Raw genomic sequence first — 17,290 nt, 5'->3', positions numbered from 1 at the left:
TGGAAGTTTGTCCATATGTTGTCTATCAGCCATAACATTAATACCACCTGCCTAACATTGAGGAAATCCAACTTGTGCCACCACACCAAATCTGACCGTTTGAGGCATGGACTCCACAAGACCTCTGAAGGTGTCCTGTGGTATCTGGCACCAAGACATTATTAGCAGATCCTGTAACCCTTAAGCAGGTAGGGTCCCACCAGTGGGATTTGCTGTGGTTGGTCCCTGGTTGGTTTGATCCCATCGCTTCTCTAGGATCACATCAATGAGCCTAAGGTGCCCATGACACTGTTGCTGGTTCACCAGTTGTCATTTTTAGGACCACTTTTGGTAGGTCCTAAACACTGCATACCAGAGAAACCCCAAAACACCTTCCTGATGTTAGAGATGTTCTGACCCAGTCGTCTAGCCATCACGATTTGCCTGTTTTTCCTACTGTTAACACCTTCATCACCTATAGGAACTGACTGTTCACTTGCTGCCTAATGTGTAGATCCCACTCCTTGACAGATAATGCCACTGTAGATGAAGATGATCAATGTTTCCTACTTCACTTATCAGTGCTGCTAATGTTATGGCTGATCAGTGTAGATTTGATATTAAGGCTTTACATAAGGATAACCCCTCCTGTCTGACAAACATAGGTTCAGTCAGGTCTAGTTTGTAGTTTTTCTGATCCTGATTTTCAGATTTCTTTCTTTAACAGTTTTCTAGTGGTGGGTGAATAAAGGTTAACTTGCCTGCATGATCATTTGGTGCAGAACACCGAGCACATTATTTTCTATGGGCTATGGTAACCCGCTTTGAGAGCTGAGTGTTCGTCCTTCTTCAAAATAGGCCATTTTCTTAGGCTGGCCTTATTTATAATAGATGTGGGGTCTCAAAAGGAGGTTTCTGGACATGTGTGAAATTTGCATAGTTGTTGAACTCAGTTAACAAGTTTCCCCTATATTTTAGTATCGGGCTGCAACAGAGTTTTCATGTTAAAATCACTTAAGATTTCTCCTAGGAATGATGCCACCGGATCCCACAATATGGTTTTGGTTTCAGAATCTCTATATTTTTTGTAGTTTTCATATCTGGAAATAAGACAAGGCTGTGTGAGGTGGTCATCAAGGCAAAAGGAGGAACTACACAATACTAATATACATTCTTAGAGTCTGTTTACATCTGCCATTAAGTTCTGAATGGAGCCTCCCCCCAATCTAACATCCTATAAGTTCCATCTCTACCTCGTTCACCTGTCCAAGTCTATGCAACCCTCCACCACCCCATTACCTCCTTTTAACTCTGTCATCTATTAATCCATTTATTTTCTCCAAATTTGCACCACCAATCACCCGACCCATACATATTCCCCCATCACATGCAGTGCCCCCAGCACTGACGGGTGAAGACCAACACACGGCTCCTTCGACACATGCGCAGCCAGCCAGCGCCTCCTTTTCTAAACTACCGCTGATGCAGTGTCACTGGGCCACCAACACTCTCAAAGAAAAGCGATGTGTACCTTGCTCTGATGCATCGGCCAGCAGACGCCAGTATTGTACTGGAGTGATGTAGGGGAAAAGTGCCATCTATCCACCCTGGAAAGAGAGCAAGGCCCGTTGTACTCTCTCTGGGCCCCGGCTGCCGATTCTGCATGATCCGGATTCAAACCAGCGATCCTCTGCTTAATCTCTCTCACTGTCGTAGTGACAGTGCCTTATTCCACTGGACCTCTCTGGGCTCTCGTCCATATTTAATATGATCACAGAATGTGTTTTCTGGGATCGGATGCCATCAGGCAAGCAGAAATACGTCTGTCGTATTTATAAAAAACGTTAATATGAATGAATATTACTGTAAGTAGAATCTGTTCTCTACTGGTCACACTGAATCCAGTCAAAATAGATCCAGATACTATGCCGATACCGAACACATGTTAGTCCCTTAGGTTCTGGATTTGTGTTTCATTAGATTGTGTATATGTGTGTAGATCAAATCTTGCAGATACGGGTCAGTAGCTTTAAGAAACGTCTACATCAACCATCAGAACAAGGAAAACATGTGATCTCAGTGACTTTGAGAGTGGTATGATTGCTGGGACTAGAAGGTCTGGATTGAGCATGTCTAGAACTGCTGATCTCCTGGATTGTCAGCATAACAGTCTCTAGAGTTTACTCAAAGTGATGGAATCCAGAAAATGCTTTCAGTGAGCGTCAGTACTGCAGACAGTAACACCTTGTTGATCCAATAGGTCCAGCCTTGATAAAAACATGCTTGGTTCCGCTTCTGTCAGCCAAGAACAGAAAGCTGAGGCTGCAGTGGCTCAGCTCAGGCTCACCTAAACCGATGATGAAGACCAGAAAACGCAGCCTGGTCTGATGAATCTTCTGTTCTGTTTTGTTCTGCTGAGGCTCCTCACTACAGATGGTAGGGTTAGAATTTGGCACCAACAGCCTGAGTTGATGGACCCGACCTGCCTTGTGTGAACAGTCCAGGCTAGTGGAGGTGGTGGTGTAATGGTGCACCACCATGTCACAAAGCCAGAGTTGCCCCAAGCTGGTTTCACGAACACGACAATGAGTTCAGCGTCCTTCAGTGGCCTTTCCAGTCGCCTGATCCAAGTCCAGTAAAACATCTTTGGGATGTAGTATGGTATCTCCATGTTCGCATGGAGCAGAATCTCAAAAGAAAAGTTTCCAACATCTTGTAGAATCCAGGCCACGAAGATCTGAAGCCGTTCTGAGGTTAAAAGAAGGTGCTACCCACTGTTAATACAGTCTATATTTGAGATTACTCAACAGCTAAACATAAGCAAGTGTAATGATGCAACACCAACTGGTGGAGCATCATGAGCTTCAAAGGCATTAGCCACAAACATCTTGGAAGCTCGACTACATCTGGAACGAGGCGTTTCTTCCAGCTTTAAAGCCTACAGCCGGTGTTCAGATGTTTTGCAGTCTGTACAGAATGATGGGCTGGTGTGCTTTGGCTCTTAACTACGTGTACTACTGCATAATAAATACACTTACAAAGTGCATCCACGTCCCGATACAGTGAATCCAAACCACCGACAACTGCAGAAATCAGGCTTTTGGAGCATAATTTGAGATGGCATCACTACAGGAAGCATACCATCTGTCTGCTGTCACGCTGTTCTGGCACCATGTCACATTCAGCATCACCTTCTAGAGCTAATCTGTCTACATCAGCGTTGGAGCATATGTCTGTGTTTATTATGGTTGCGCATTGCAAAGATTGTTGGGTCTGATGGTGGGATTCTGGCTTGTATTCGGCTTTTTGATTGGATGAATGCATCGCAGATTTTTCCCCATAGAAATGAATTGGGTGCAAATGTTTTGGCACCCTACTGCCATCACAATGATACAAATACACTAGAAACACACAACCACATGGAGTACCATAGCAGCCGACTGATATGCACTCCTGACACACCAAAGCAACGGTCTGGGGTACCTTAGCAACAAGCACCTACCAACACCCTAGCAACCACTAAACACCATAGCAACTCCCTGAAATACTACTCTTGCAATTCTGTTGCACTCACCTAGCAAGCACATAGCAACATAATAGCAACCCCCTTAGATACCATAGCAACCAGCTAACAACACAATACAAAGCACCTAGAAACACCATAGAAACCGCTTACCAACCACTAAAAACCATATCAATCACCTACCAACACTGTAGCAACCACTTGGGATACCACAACAACTATCTACTATCACTATGAGAACCACGTTGGGAACAGCATAGCAACCAGGTGAGACACCAAAGCAATGCCATAGCAACTGCCTAACAATCACCTACCAAGCAACCACTAAACACCATAGCAACTGGCTGAAATACCATAACAATTAATCTTGCAATATTTTACCTAGTAAGCACATAGCAACAGAATAGCACCCATCTGGGATACACCATAGTGATGCCATAGTAACTACCTTAGATACCACAGCAACCAGTTAACAACACAATAAAAAGCACCATAGCAACCACCTACTGTTACCATAACAACCACCCAACAGCCACTTGGGAATAGCATAACAACCATCTGGGATACCTTAGCAACCACCTACCCACACCAGAGCAACCACTGAGAAACCACCAAGCATCACCATGGCAACCTCCTAACCACCACTTGGCAACAGAATAGCACCTATTTTGGATAGCAATCACTTAGCAACACCATTACAACCATCTAGAAACCACTCAGCAACAGCATTGCAACTGCCATGAATACCATAGCAACCACTTAGCAACAACTTAGCAAAACCATTGCAACCACCTGGGATACCATAGCAACCAGTGAGAGGCAGTGGATCAGCTGTGCAACCATTTCGTTTTATTTCATTTTAATATGACTCTTCTAATATGGTTCTTAGCCTGTTTTAGAAGCTCTGTCTGTGCCCTATTCTATCAGCTGTTTGTGAGTGGCTTTCATGCAGACGATCTGAAATCTGCTATTTGCTAGGCCTCAAAAAGCAAGGTTCCTCCTATCTGTCCGTGTTCCTCCCCCTCCTTTCCATCTCCACCCCTCCTGTTCTCCTTGTACTGTTGTAAATGCTGAGTCAGGCCCTGTGCATCCCTTGCAGAAATCAATGCTAATGCTTTATCAAGTATTACTACTACAGTGACATACGCATGACCTACCACCACCCAAGCACTCAGTGGAAGCCTGATCAATGAACCAGAGAGAGAGAGAGAGAGAGAGAGAGAGAGAGGCAGATAAAAAGGGACGCTCTTATATAACATAGAGATTGGCAATATTAATCAATATGATGATCATTTCTATGATATTTTAATGATATCTATTTTTCAAGGTGAGCATTAATGTACTTAAGCAGCTTGCATTCTATGCAGGCTATGATCCCATGTTTTCTGGATGCTTGATACACTCTGTGTCCAAATGTTTATGGACACCCCTTCTAATGAATGCATTCAGCTACGTTGAGTTGCACCCACTGCTGACACAGATGTGCAAATGCACACACACAGCTTGTCTAGTGCCTGTAATTGCAAAAGTACTGCCAATAGAATAGGACTCCCTGGAGCAGATAAACATTAGCACTGTGCCTAATGCCAGGTATCTCAGGAATGATGATGGTGCACCATCCAATATGCTTGGGATGAGTTGAGGTGGGAATCATCCAACATCCTGACCTCAATAATTTTCTTGTCGCTGAATAGCGGTCTTCCCTGGAGACAGTTACTCCAACAAAATTTCGCATGAAACAGTGAATGAGCAGGTGTCCCAATACTTTTGTCAGTAGTGTATTTTACTGTGCTAGATGAAGGTCTTGCAAGCTTGACAAGCTTCTCTTGTTTTCTTTTTAAAGTTACATCAAAGGGAGCCTTACACCTTTGGGGAACCCTCAGGGCTCAGGTCTTCAGAGAATGTCTGTGTTTAATCTAGCCGTTTACCACTGGGGAACTTGGAGGGCCTGCTAAGTCTTCAGGGAAGGTCTATGATTTCTGGGAATTAGAATTTCTAGGTTATTTTTATAATCAGTACAGCGCTGCTTGTACTTAAACAGCACTACTCTTATTGGTTGATGTGGTGCAACAGATAACACCACTACCTGCCAGTGAGCTACCACACCAGGAGGGAGACCAGGATTTGATTCCTGGTCTGGGTGGCTATGCTGTGCTACACCAATAAGAGTCCTTGGGCAAGACTCTTAACTCTACATTTGCCCCCCTTTGTAATACGAGTATCTTTGAAAGTAGCTCTGAAAAAGAGCGTTAGCTAACTGCTATAAATGTCAATTCCATTGTTACATTTTGGTTGGAAACAAAAGGGTTACAGTTTTTGATGGGAAAAGTGTCCAATCGTGATTTGGTTCCCCTAGTCTCTTGGCAGATACGTCCATTGTTTGGGACTTCATTGGTAGAACTGAAGACCCAATGGGTCAGATAAACCACCAACATAATCAGGATGTCAATCAACCAATTACACTTTGATTTCCAGTGGGAGACAACAGTTTCAGAAGACCAAACATCACGTTTCTCTGACAGTAAGCGGTAGTGTAACCAGGATTCCTCAGTTATTAGAAGTGGAAAACAGTGGCAGCTAAAAAAAAGATTTGCGATGAATCTTGATGTACTTTAAAAGCAAATAAATTTACTTCCAGTATCTTATTATTAATTAAACAAAGGAAAGTGATCTGGCAAGTCAACTGGAAGGTTTCACAGTAGTGGCCGCGGTGCAAAAATGCCTTGACTCAGCTCTCGCTGAGAGGCCAGGTTTTGCATGTGAGCTTAGCATTTCACATGTGGGACTTTACCCAGTTCACAAGCTGCTTCCATGTTGGATCGTTGTCCGTGACTAAAACTAGATCCTTCTTAGTTGAATGTGATCTGCTGTTCCTCTGCTACACTCTTCTACACCTCAGCCACATCTGCAGCTGTGTGCCTCTCATTCACTGCTGTTATATGAAGCACTGGAGATGCTAGCTGCTGCTCATCAATGCTAAAATGCGCAGTTAAGCAACACGTGTTACAGCTATCCTTCCTGATTTCTTCTTGTGCTGTAAAGCTAGCAATGGAAAGCAGCTAGACTGTTTTTAGTGAGTCACGTCAGCTCTCCAACAAGAGCCCACAGCTCCCGAACTACTCATCATTTCGAGGCTCTGAGAGAATTGTAAATTCCTAAATAAGCCAAGTTAGTGGTGTTTTCTCTCATTAAATATTTCAAAGAAGCTGCAAGAAAAAGACATGAAAATGACAGAAAATGATACGAGTACAGGTAGTCCTCACTGTATTAAACATCCGCTCTGAATGATGGAATAAAAAAAATAGGAGGGGATGGGAGGGGTGGTTAAATATTACATTTGTGCTCCAAATCAGGGGTATCAGTGCTTACCCTGCCTTTCAGTCCTCATTTTCATCTTTCATCATGTACAAATGCAAATTTCTTGCCCATTAATTTAGTAAAATCTGTCATTTGCGATAATATTGTTTATTGTGATCATGTGATGCGATATCAGGTTTTAAACTGGAACTCGTTTCCAGACGCTTCATGTTTATCCTTTTTTTTTTTTTACAAATACATTCAATAATTTCAAACTGCACCCCATTTTCGAGCCAATTTGAACAGCCAGTTATTCAATCCCTGTTCATAAGAACTCCTCCTATCACTAGGAGGGTTAAGGCCAGCACATGTCTCCTCCGACACATGCAAAGCCAGCTTCTTCCTCTTCTCGAACTGCTGAGGATCGCTGCCATCAGCAGCCAGAAGCTGAGAGAGCACAACTGGCCTCTCCACATCATTCCTAGTATGCATTAACAGCATTAGCAGCATCTCTAGCCAGTGTGCTAACAGAAAGCTAAGAGAAAGCTAACAGATGCCTGTGCTGACCAACACCATTCTAAGGAGGCCAGTTGTGCTCTCGCTGCCTCCAGCTGCTGATGGCTCCAGCGATCCTCAGATCATAGTGGTTGACTTCCTGTAACTATAGTCATTTTCAGATTTGAAAAGGTACAAAAAAAAAACTGCTCGACAACACGAGATATTAATCATGAGCGTAATATCAACAAATGTATCACTAACAATATCACAAAACTGAAAAGCACTGTGTCAGTGTGTCAATGTCTCGGGATATTATTTATTATTATTTGTTATTCAGACTGTTATTCTGTTATTCAGGCTGTTTTACAGTCTGTACACTGTGACCCTTTTCCCCGTACGTCTTGAGCAGAACAAGCTTCAGTGTATGCAGAATTCGCTGAATGGTCCTGAGGCCTCATTTGTGTGTGTGTGTGTTCAGCTTAGAGAAGGGACATGAAAGCCATTGAAATCTTCACTATTGATCATTTTCAAGGTAATTCAGTGGCTGAAAATCTTTTGTCAGACCTAGCTTTTCTAATAAATAAGCATGATTCCTTTGTGGGTTTGCAGGAGCCGAATGCATTAAACGGAGAGCTGCCTATTTTTTCATGCCAAACGGAAGAGATGTTAGAAACTTGAGAACCTTTAGAATCATAATAAAGTCCATACATTTCTTGTAATGCTGCATTTACACTGATCTAGTGCTGCAATGGATGCGAGTGCAATCCCCCTCTTCATGTGGGCGTTAACAAAGGCGTTCCCCGAGTCATCCAATTGAATCACGGCCTTTTATTTTAAAAATGTGTTGATTTTTAAGAAAAACAAATCACACGCGCAAATCTATCTTCTGATTGGAGAGATGCATTAGCATGAAGTCCTCTTGCGGGACTCGGTTTCAAAAGACCAAACATCACGTTTCTCTGACAGTAAGCGGTAGTGTAACCAGGATTCCTCAGTTATTAGAAGTGGAAAACAGTGGCAGCTAAAAAAAAGATTTGCGATGAATCTTGATGTACTTTAAAAGCAAATAAATTTACTTCCAGTATCTTATTATTAATTAAACAAAGGAAAGTGATCTGGCAAGTCAACTGGGAGGTTTTGCAGTGGTGGCCGCGGTGCAAAAATGCCTTGACACAGTGGGCAACTTAAGCTCTCGCTGAGAGGCCAGGTTTTGCATGTGAGCTTAGCATTTCACATGTGGGACTTTACTCAGTTCACAAGCTGCTTCCATGTTGGATCGTTTTCCGTGACTAAAACTAGATCCTTCTTAGTGATTTGCTGTTCCTCTGCTACACTCTTTTACACCTCAGCCACATCTGCAGCTGTGTGCCTGTAATTCACTGCTGTTTTATGAAGCACTGGAGATGCTAGCTGCTGCTTATCAATGCTAAAATTGTATTAGCATAAAATCCTCTTGCACTTGTTTCGAATGCACTGCGTTGTGCTGGATCTCTCAGTTTGCTGCTTCTCGGCATGTCTGTGCTGTTTGTGTGCAGAATGAAGACCAGTCTGAAAGTGGGCTTGTCTTTTAAGTTAAGTTGTTTTTTAAGTTACAGTGGTTCTAATCTAATGCTCAAATTGTTCTGAACAATTTAAGCATCCATATAGAACCATTGCCTTTGCTAAATAACCCTTGAAGATCCGCGTACGAAGCAGAAATCACATCTGTGTTGATGGTAAATGTGAAAAATGTACTTTACTATATTAATTTAGTTCATTATTTATAATTGTACATTATAATATCTGATTCTATGCTCTGCAATGGGGAAAAACCAGCCAGTTCATGCTGCGTCCATCAGAACCTCTCCAGCGCTCTCCACATTACAAACAGCAGGCCTCTTGACCTTTACATGACATCATATCCGGAGCTGGGAGTGCAGGGCTGAGAGGACGGCCCTGCCTGCGACTCTGCAGATAGACCCTTCTCCGTCAGCTTGGTAACATGTTCCCATGTGTAAGTCAAGTGAAAGGCGTGCACTGGCGGTTTGTAATACTAAATTTATAATGCGATATATTTCCTTTCACTTAAATTATTCAGGGGCTTTGCAAGACCTACTGTGATATTTGATACGTATTTGTGCATGGGACAAGCATCGTATGGCCAGAATCCTCCTCAGCTAACACTCGGCTAAAACAGAAAGCTCAGCCGCGAGCCTCGGACCTTCACAACATCATACCTCTTTATACAAACCGATTCCAGCAGAAGCAAAGCACATCAGAAAATCCAGAAGCTTCCCTTTTGAGATATGCAGATTTCCCGAGCATTGGCTTTTAGATATGCAGATAGCATCTCATAAACACAGCTAGCACAAAACACAGATCACCAGAAAAACCCTCTCGCTTCACATTGAGCGCAGGGCTTTCGCTATTCTGGTAAATTTCTGGGAGGGTAAAAATAAAAAAAGCACTGTGACACACAGCCCAGAGCCGTCAGTCGGAAACACATGCTGTGCACGACATAACCTAGAGTTAGCCTACATTAGCATGGCTATGCTAATCACGTCTCACAAGTGTAAACTTAGCATTGAAGCGGCTTTTTTATCTCTCGCGCGTGCACACGCTCTCGCTCCCTCCCTCTCTCTCTCGCGCACACGCTCTCGCTCCAAACCAGTTTATTTTCTCTCCTCAGGAACCTTGCCTGTAGCGAAAGAGGCAGCTGACCCAGTTAGCAAACATTTACCAAAGTCTAGACTGACTTTCCTCCAGACGACGTTTTTCGTGAGGAGAGGGTACACAAACGCCGAAGCTTGTTTTTGGTGTTAGTGAGATTGGAGAAGATGTGTTTGCTCTGACAGAGCGCTAGCTACGTTCTCCGCTGTCATCTGCTCATAGATGAACAGACTTGTCTGTCTGGGACTTCAGAAAGCACCACTGCGGCTTTAATTAGGCCACATCTGCAGCGGTTCATAGCCTGTATTCATTATATACACTCACACACACACACACATACACACACACACACACACACACACACACACATATATATATATATATATATATATATATATATATATATATATATATATATACACATACACACACACACACACACACACATATATATATATATATATATATATATATATACATACACACACACACACTAGGCGCTTCATTTAGTGTGCATGTTCATTGTAATGGTAACCATATTCTGTTACAGTAATCAGATTACAGATATGCTACAACATACAAATAGGGTGTTTACAAGCAGGATTGCACTATATGTCCAAAGGTTTGTGGACTCCCCTTCTAATGAATGCGTTCAGCTACTGTAGGTTGCCCACATTGCTGGCTCAGATGTGCAAATGTGTGCACACACACACACACACACACAGCTTGTCTAGTCCCTGTAGAGAAGTATTGCCAGAAAAATAGGACTCTCTAGAGCTGCACATATGAACCCATTGACACCATGCCTAATGCCAGGCGCGGGCTAGTGGGGTATAAAACCGTTCGTTACTTTTGGCATGAGGTGGGGTGGTGATCATCCAACATCCTGACCTTACTAATGCTCTTGTCGCTGAATGCAATCAAATCCTCACAGCAATGCTTCAAAATCTTTTTAATACCTTTTAATCAACCTTTGTTGGAAACAACAATGAACATGGAATGTGTCCCAATACTTTTGTCCATACAAACTCTCATTTTTTAAATCACAATTCCAAAACCTTTCAGGGCTAAATGCAATGGCTAAAAAGGCTATAAGCTAATGCTAGATGATTGGGTGAAGCAAAGATGAAGAAGAAGATGATGGAGAAGAAGAGATGACCAGAGATGAGAGCACAGCAAGAAAAGCTGAATGAGCCATGAATGATGGCTGTGAAGAGAGCCGTGAGAGCTGGGGATAAGCCTATTAAGACTAAAAGCTACCAGACTCAACTACAATCTCTCAGCTAACTAACTGCACACTGTACTGACTGGACAGCAGTTCTTGGTCAAAAACAATGCTGGGCTAGGCTAGAGCTTCCTCAGGTCAACGCTTTTAAGAGTGGTGCTTCAACCAATCAGCAAGCATTAGCATTAGTTTTTTTAGACTCGTCCAGCAAAGAGAAGCTGGAGAATGAGATGTAGGCTAGAAGTTCCATTGAAAAATTTAGGAAATTGGGAAATTAGAAATTGGTGAAAGAAATTGCAGTTATTAAAATATATCTCCAAGTTCAGGACTTTTTTTTCTAAATTATAAGTTTTTACTGTGGAAACTTCAGATCACATTAGACCACCAGATGCAGGTAAATAGAAATACAGTATAAAGGAACAAGAAGTTCTCATGTTGAAGAAGGTAGTTGAGATCTTGTGAGCCAGTCTGAAAAACTAAGCTTAGTTCCAGGTTTCTGCTGGATGCTTCCATCAGCCAGCACAGTGTGGATGTGTTCAGTTCCATCAGCAGCAGCAGCTCACCTGATTTACCATCATTAAGCACTGATTTACCAAACCAGGTGTTGGATGGTAACTATAAATAATACTACACGTCCATGATGAGACCTTTTAGATATTTAATAAACACAGTGATGGAAAACCATTTACATTTACATTTACATTTACATTTATGGCATTTAGCAGACGCTCTTATCCAGAGCGACTTACAAAGTGCTTTGCTATTTACCCAAGAAAACCTCAGCTAGTTAGAATAGACTAATACAAAAGATACCTCCAAGCTTAGACATTACTAAACACAATACAATAAGGCAACCATAGAACTATTCGTCCAAGTACTCTCTGAAGAGGTGGGTCTTCAGTCTGCGTTTGAAGACAGCGAGCGACTCGGCCGTTCGGACATCCAGGGGCAGCTCGTTCCACCACTTTGGTGCCAGGACAGAAAAAAGCCTGGACGCTTGTCTTCCGCGGATTTTGAGGGATGGTGGGTCGAGCCGAGCCGTACTTGAAGCTCGAAGGGCTCTTGGTGCGGATCGGCTTTTGACCATTGCCATCAGATACGGAGGGGCTGGTCCGTTCTTGGCTTTGTAGGCCAGCGTCAGGGTTTTAAATCTGATGCGGGCAGCAGCTACAGGAAGCCAGTGGAGAGAACGCAGCAGTGGAGTGACATGGCTGAATTTAGGGACATTGAAGACGACCCGTGCCGCTGCATTCTGGATGAGTTGCAGGGGCCTGATGGTGCGCAGAGGGAGACCAGCCAGCTGTAATGCTGTAAACCACATTTACAGCATTTAGCAGACGCTCTTATCCAGAGCGACTTACAAAAGGGCTTTGCTATTTACTCAAGAAAAACCTCAGCTAGTTTGAATAGACTAAAAATTAAAATTTACCTCTAAGCTTTAGACATTACTAAACACAAGTCAATATGGAGACCATAGTACTCTACTATTCGCCCAAGTACTCTCAGAAGAGGAGGGTCTTCAGTCTGTGTTTGAAGACAGCGAGCGTCTCTGCTGTTCGGACACCCAGGGAAAGTTCATTCCACCATTTTGATGCAGGACAGAAAGAAGCCTGGACGCTTGTCTTCCATGGATCTTAAGGAATGGCGGGTCAAGCCGAGACGTACTTGAAGCTCTAAGGACTCTTGGTTTAGATTGGCTTTTGAACTTTGCCATCAAGTACGGAGAGGCTGGTCCATTCTTGGCTTTGTAGGCCATCATCAGGGCTCTGTAGAACATGGTGAGGATTAGAGGAGGAATATGAGATCCATAGTCTTTCTTGGTCATGGAAAACAAAACAACAACTGTGTCTCAAAAATGGCAACTTTACAAGAGAAGAAAAATGTGAAAAAAAACTATTCAATGTAACTTTGGATCATTTCTATTGGCACATTTTACACAGTGTAAAGAATAAGCAAATGTCACCTTATGACAAAAAATGATTTATTGGCCAAGAATTTGGCATCACTCTAGTATTAAACAAAATCCAGACAGTGTGCACATACATAATATACAAGCACTATCCAGCATAACTCCAAAACCCTTTGTTTCCTTCCTTTTGTTTCTTTTAAGCCATTCAAAGGAGGACAGGCTTATGTGGTTCGGATCATTGTCCTGCTGCATAACCCAACTACAGCTTGGGTGTATACGTGTCTGTCCTGATAACAGCCAGAGCTGTCACTGACTTGAGTGGGTGGAGTCCTTAGTAATCCTTCTGAACTTATATGTATCGTTATACATATTTATGTATTTACATATCGTTACTGTCAAACAGAAACCTTGTGTGAGTGCATCACCAAACACCTAGGCACAGTGCATCACTTGCCCTTACAGCAAAGGTTTAGTTAAGTTACTATTTGGCCAAAATGTGTGAGTTAGCAGGCCTAGACTCCTAGACTAGATTTAGCGCAGTATGTGCCTGTTTATTTATATTTACGCAAATGACAGTGTCTGTCATTTGCGTAAACATCTTGTCGGATGGCGTTATGAGTGTTAGGCCTCATAGACACTGCTTCCTGAAAGGACTTTTTAAGCTGCTGAGATTCGTATGCAAGCCTCGCTCGTGGGATTTTCTCAGCGGTACGGCGAGGACACTTGCTGGTACGAGGAAATGACTCCGTAAAGACTAAAATTCATCCTGGAGTCAGTCATATGAAGGAGGAAGGAGTGCTTTAAGGATGACAAAGACGGCGAAGACTTTGTACCTGCGAAAACACCCCGTTCAGTTTCACTCTCAGTATAGTCTCTCGCTCTCTCTCTCTTTTCACATTTCTTGTCCTTGGAAACAGATAGGCTGTGCAAGTTTGTTAATAAAATCATAGTTTCCATGGCGATGGCACACAGAAAAGTAACTTCAGCAATTAACCTTCTAAGGTGGCAGAACGCACCTGTGTGTGTGTGTGTGGTGTGTGTGTGCGTGCGTGCGACTGAAAAACAATGAAAATGTCTTATTATCCTCGCTCTTGTCCTATCCTATGCATGTGTGTGTGTGTGTGCATGACAGTAGAGACAAAGGACGGCTAATTATATTAGGTTCTTCCAGCAGGTGCTCTTAAACGCCGACCTGATGGAAGTTGCTTGGGCTCTTGTAGCGAGGAATTATCTCAGCAGGCCAGGGTGGCTGTAGTTGTCTTAAAAATGTGTGTCTGCCTGTGAACTCGCTGAGCACTTTATTAGGAACACTGCACTACTACTGGCAAGGGCCTCCCTTGTTTGCTCGCAGAACTGCTTCAGTTCAGATCCATGCCATAACTAGTGGCATAAAGCCTCAAATCTAACCGCTGGTCTTATTAAACACATAACACACTTGATATCAGCTTTAAACCACATTGCTGATAATGTATACATGCTAATCAGTTCACAGAACAACGTATGTTAAGGTCGATGCCACTACTCCAATGAATGCAGTTCTAATGGTGGCTAGTTGTGAAACACTGTAAAGTGTGGAAGTGTGTGGTTTGGGACACAGCCCCGCTAAACCAAAGCATCAGACAGGTCTGCACAGAAACTCACCTGTGAGGAAGGGGGCAGATGTGGACGGCGTGGCATTGGTGGATTGAGTGGGCAGGAGTGAACTCATACTCTACGTTTGGTTTCTTTTGAAATGAGCTCAGGCGGTCTTGGCCCACTTGGTTGGTGCGTACGAGAGTTTGAGACACACTGACAGAGCAATCACACCAGGGTTCGTTTTAATCAAACCAAGCCTAAATACACCCTTAAATTCAGGTCTGGTGGCTGGAAAGATCACTGAGGGACACTGAACTCTTATTGTGGAGTTCATGGAACCAGTTTGTGAAGACTTCTGCTTTGTTACGTGGTGCATTAACATGCTGGAAGTAGACGTTAGAGGATGAGTAAATCGTGGTCATGAAGGGATGCACATGGTCAGCAGCAATACTCAAATACACTGTGGTGTTCAAGCAATGACTGATGGGTTTTAATGTGGGCCAAGAAAGTAGGCCATGAAAACATTCTCAAGCGATTACACCACCACCTCCACCAGCCTGGACTGTTGACACAAGGCAGGTTGGGTCCATCGATTGCTGACATGCTGTTGGCGACCAATTCAGGCCCCACCATCTGTAGTGAGAAGCCTCAGCAGAAATCGAGATTACTCAGACCTATGTTTCTCCAGTCTTCAGCTTCCCAGTTTTGGTATGGCTGTGCTGAGTCACTGCAGCCTCAGCTTTCTGTTCTTGGCTGACAGAAGAGGAACCTGACATGGAGTATCTCTTGCTGTTGTGGCCCATTGTAACCATGGCCTCAAGGTTGCTCTCTGAGATGCTTTTCTACTGTTGATCTCTCTTATCTGTCTGCAGAACTGCCGCTCACTGGCTGTTTGTTCCTTATTACACCATTCTGAGTAAACTCTAGAAACTTTTGCACTGAAAATTTCCATGAGATCAGCAGTTCTAGACATACTCAAACCAGCCAGAGATGACCACCCCCCCCTTCTGATGGTTGATGTGAACATTGCTCGAAACTACTGGCCCCTCTCTGCATAATTTTATGCTTGATCTTAAACCGGCTGTTAAATCTCTTTATTTAGGTTGAGATTACCCTTCCAAACCACAATAGAAAAAAAGGTTACAAGAGATTCCATTACACTCCCAGAGTTGGCCTTTATGTACAAACTACAGATGGGCATGTGTGTGTTTTATTGAGTTTTGAATGGACAATCACAGAGTGAAAGTGTATTTGTTTGGCAGTTTATTGGACATGAAACTAAAACTTGACACTGTCCCAGTTTTATAATGCAGTCATCATTTTCAAATGCCACATGGTACTGTATTACTGCTATGTTGCCCGATGCCAGGGTTTGTTAATCACTGAAAAACAATGAAAAGTTATGATAAGCGTTGTGTGAGTAAGCACTGCCCTGCACTGTACTTCACTCGTACACAATAAAAAATGAATCATCGATAAACAATGAAACATTATTATCCTCCATGTGTGACTAACGTCTTTCTCAGGCATCATAAGTAGCCTGCATCTGTGATCATTTCAGACTGGAGAAGTCTGTTTTGAGCTTTAGAGACATACTTGGAGGCATTCATTACTGAGAGTCACAGAGTGTGTACAGTGCCATATCTATCTTATAACATTTATACATCTCTATATAATATACATCTCTATATTAGCATATTATTATATACAGGTACTTGTATACTATGTATGTAGGACATACAGGGCCTATAGGACGAATCCCGCTATCTAGTTCGAATCCCTGGGTCATGCTGCTTGCCATCAACAGACAGATTCAGAGAAAGCACAATTGGCCTTGCTCTCTCAGGTGTGGGTTGATGACACTTCCTCCCCACATCACTCCTGGTGTGATGCTGGTCAGCACTGCCGTCTGTAAGTTGTTGTATCACAGCTGGGGAGCCTTGCTTTTCTTCCAAGTGCGCTGGCCAAGTTGTGATGCTGCATCAGCGGTAGTTCAGAAGAGGCGGTGGAGCTATGGGACTGTTATTACATATGCGTACTTATATATTACAGTATGGGAAATATTACATTGGCATATTTAAATACACTGTATGTCCAAATATCTGTGGACATCCCTTCTAATGTGGAGAAGTATTGTCAATAGAATAGAACTCTCTAAGGCGGATGGACATATAGATGGACCTATTGGCACCATGCCAAATGCCAAGAGTGGGCTAGAGGGGTATAAAGGCCCCCCGGCATTGAGATGTGGAGCAGTGGGACTGTGTTCTTGGGAATGATGGATGGTGCTCCATCCAATATTTTTGGGATGAGTTGAGTGGGTGATGGTCAAATATACTGACCTCACTAACGATCTTGTCGCTGAATGCTATCAAATTCTCACAGCAATGCTTCAAAATCTAGTAGGTCTAGTAGCCTTAACTGGAGTATGAACATTTACACAAACCATTTTTTAAATACCCTTGATTTTGGAAGGAACAATGAATGAGCAGGTGTCTCAATACTTTTGTCCATTTAGTGTATATCTACTACACATGGAACATTACAGAGATACTTCCAATATTGAGAGCTATTGCATAAAATCATGTGTCACCAGACAAGTGTGGTAATTTTGAAGCTGTGCACTGTGTGTGAA

The 17,290-nt window shown here is 42.9% G+C and overlaps 1 protein-coding gene across 1 annotated transcript in view; it reads left to right on the top strand.

Moving 5' to 3' along the window:
* The window catches only part of LOC140547076 (phospholipid-transporting ATPase ABCA1-like), a 237,774-nt gene that overhangs the window by 149,563 nt on the left and 70,921 nt on the right, over nt 1-17,290 (top strand). The gene's annotated exons all lie outside the window — the stretch shown is intronic.

This window comes from Salminus brasiliensis, chromosome 24, assembly GCF_030463535.1.
Source record: "Salminus brasiliensis chromosome 24, fSalBra1.hap2, whole genome shotgun sequence".
Classification (NCBI taxonomy): Eukaryota; Metazoa; Chordata; class Actinopteri; order Characiformes; family Bryconidae; genus Salminus; species Salminus brasiliensis.
Note: the sequence above shows the minus strand (reverse complement) of the source record. Positions and strands in the feature narration are given on the sequence as shown.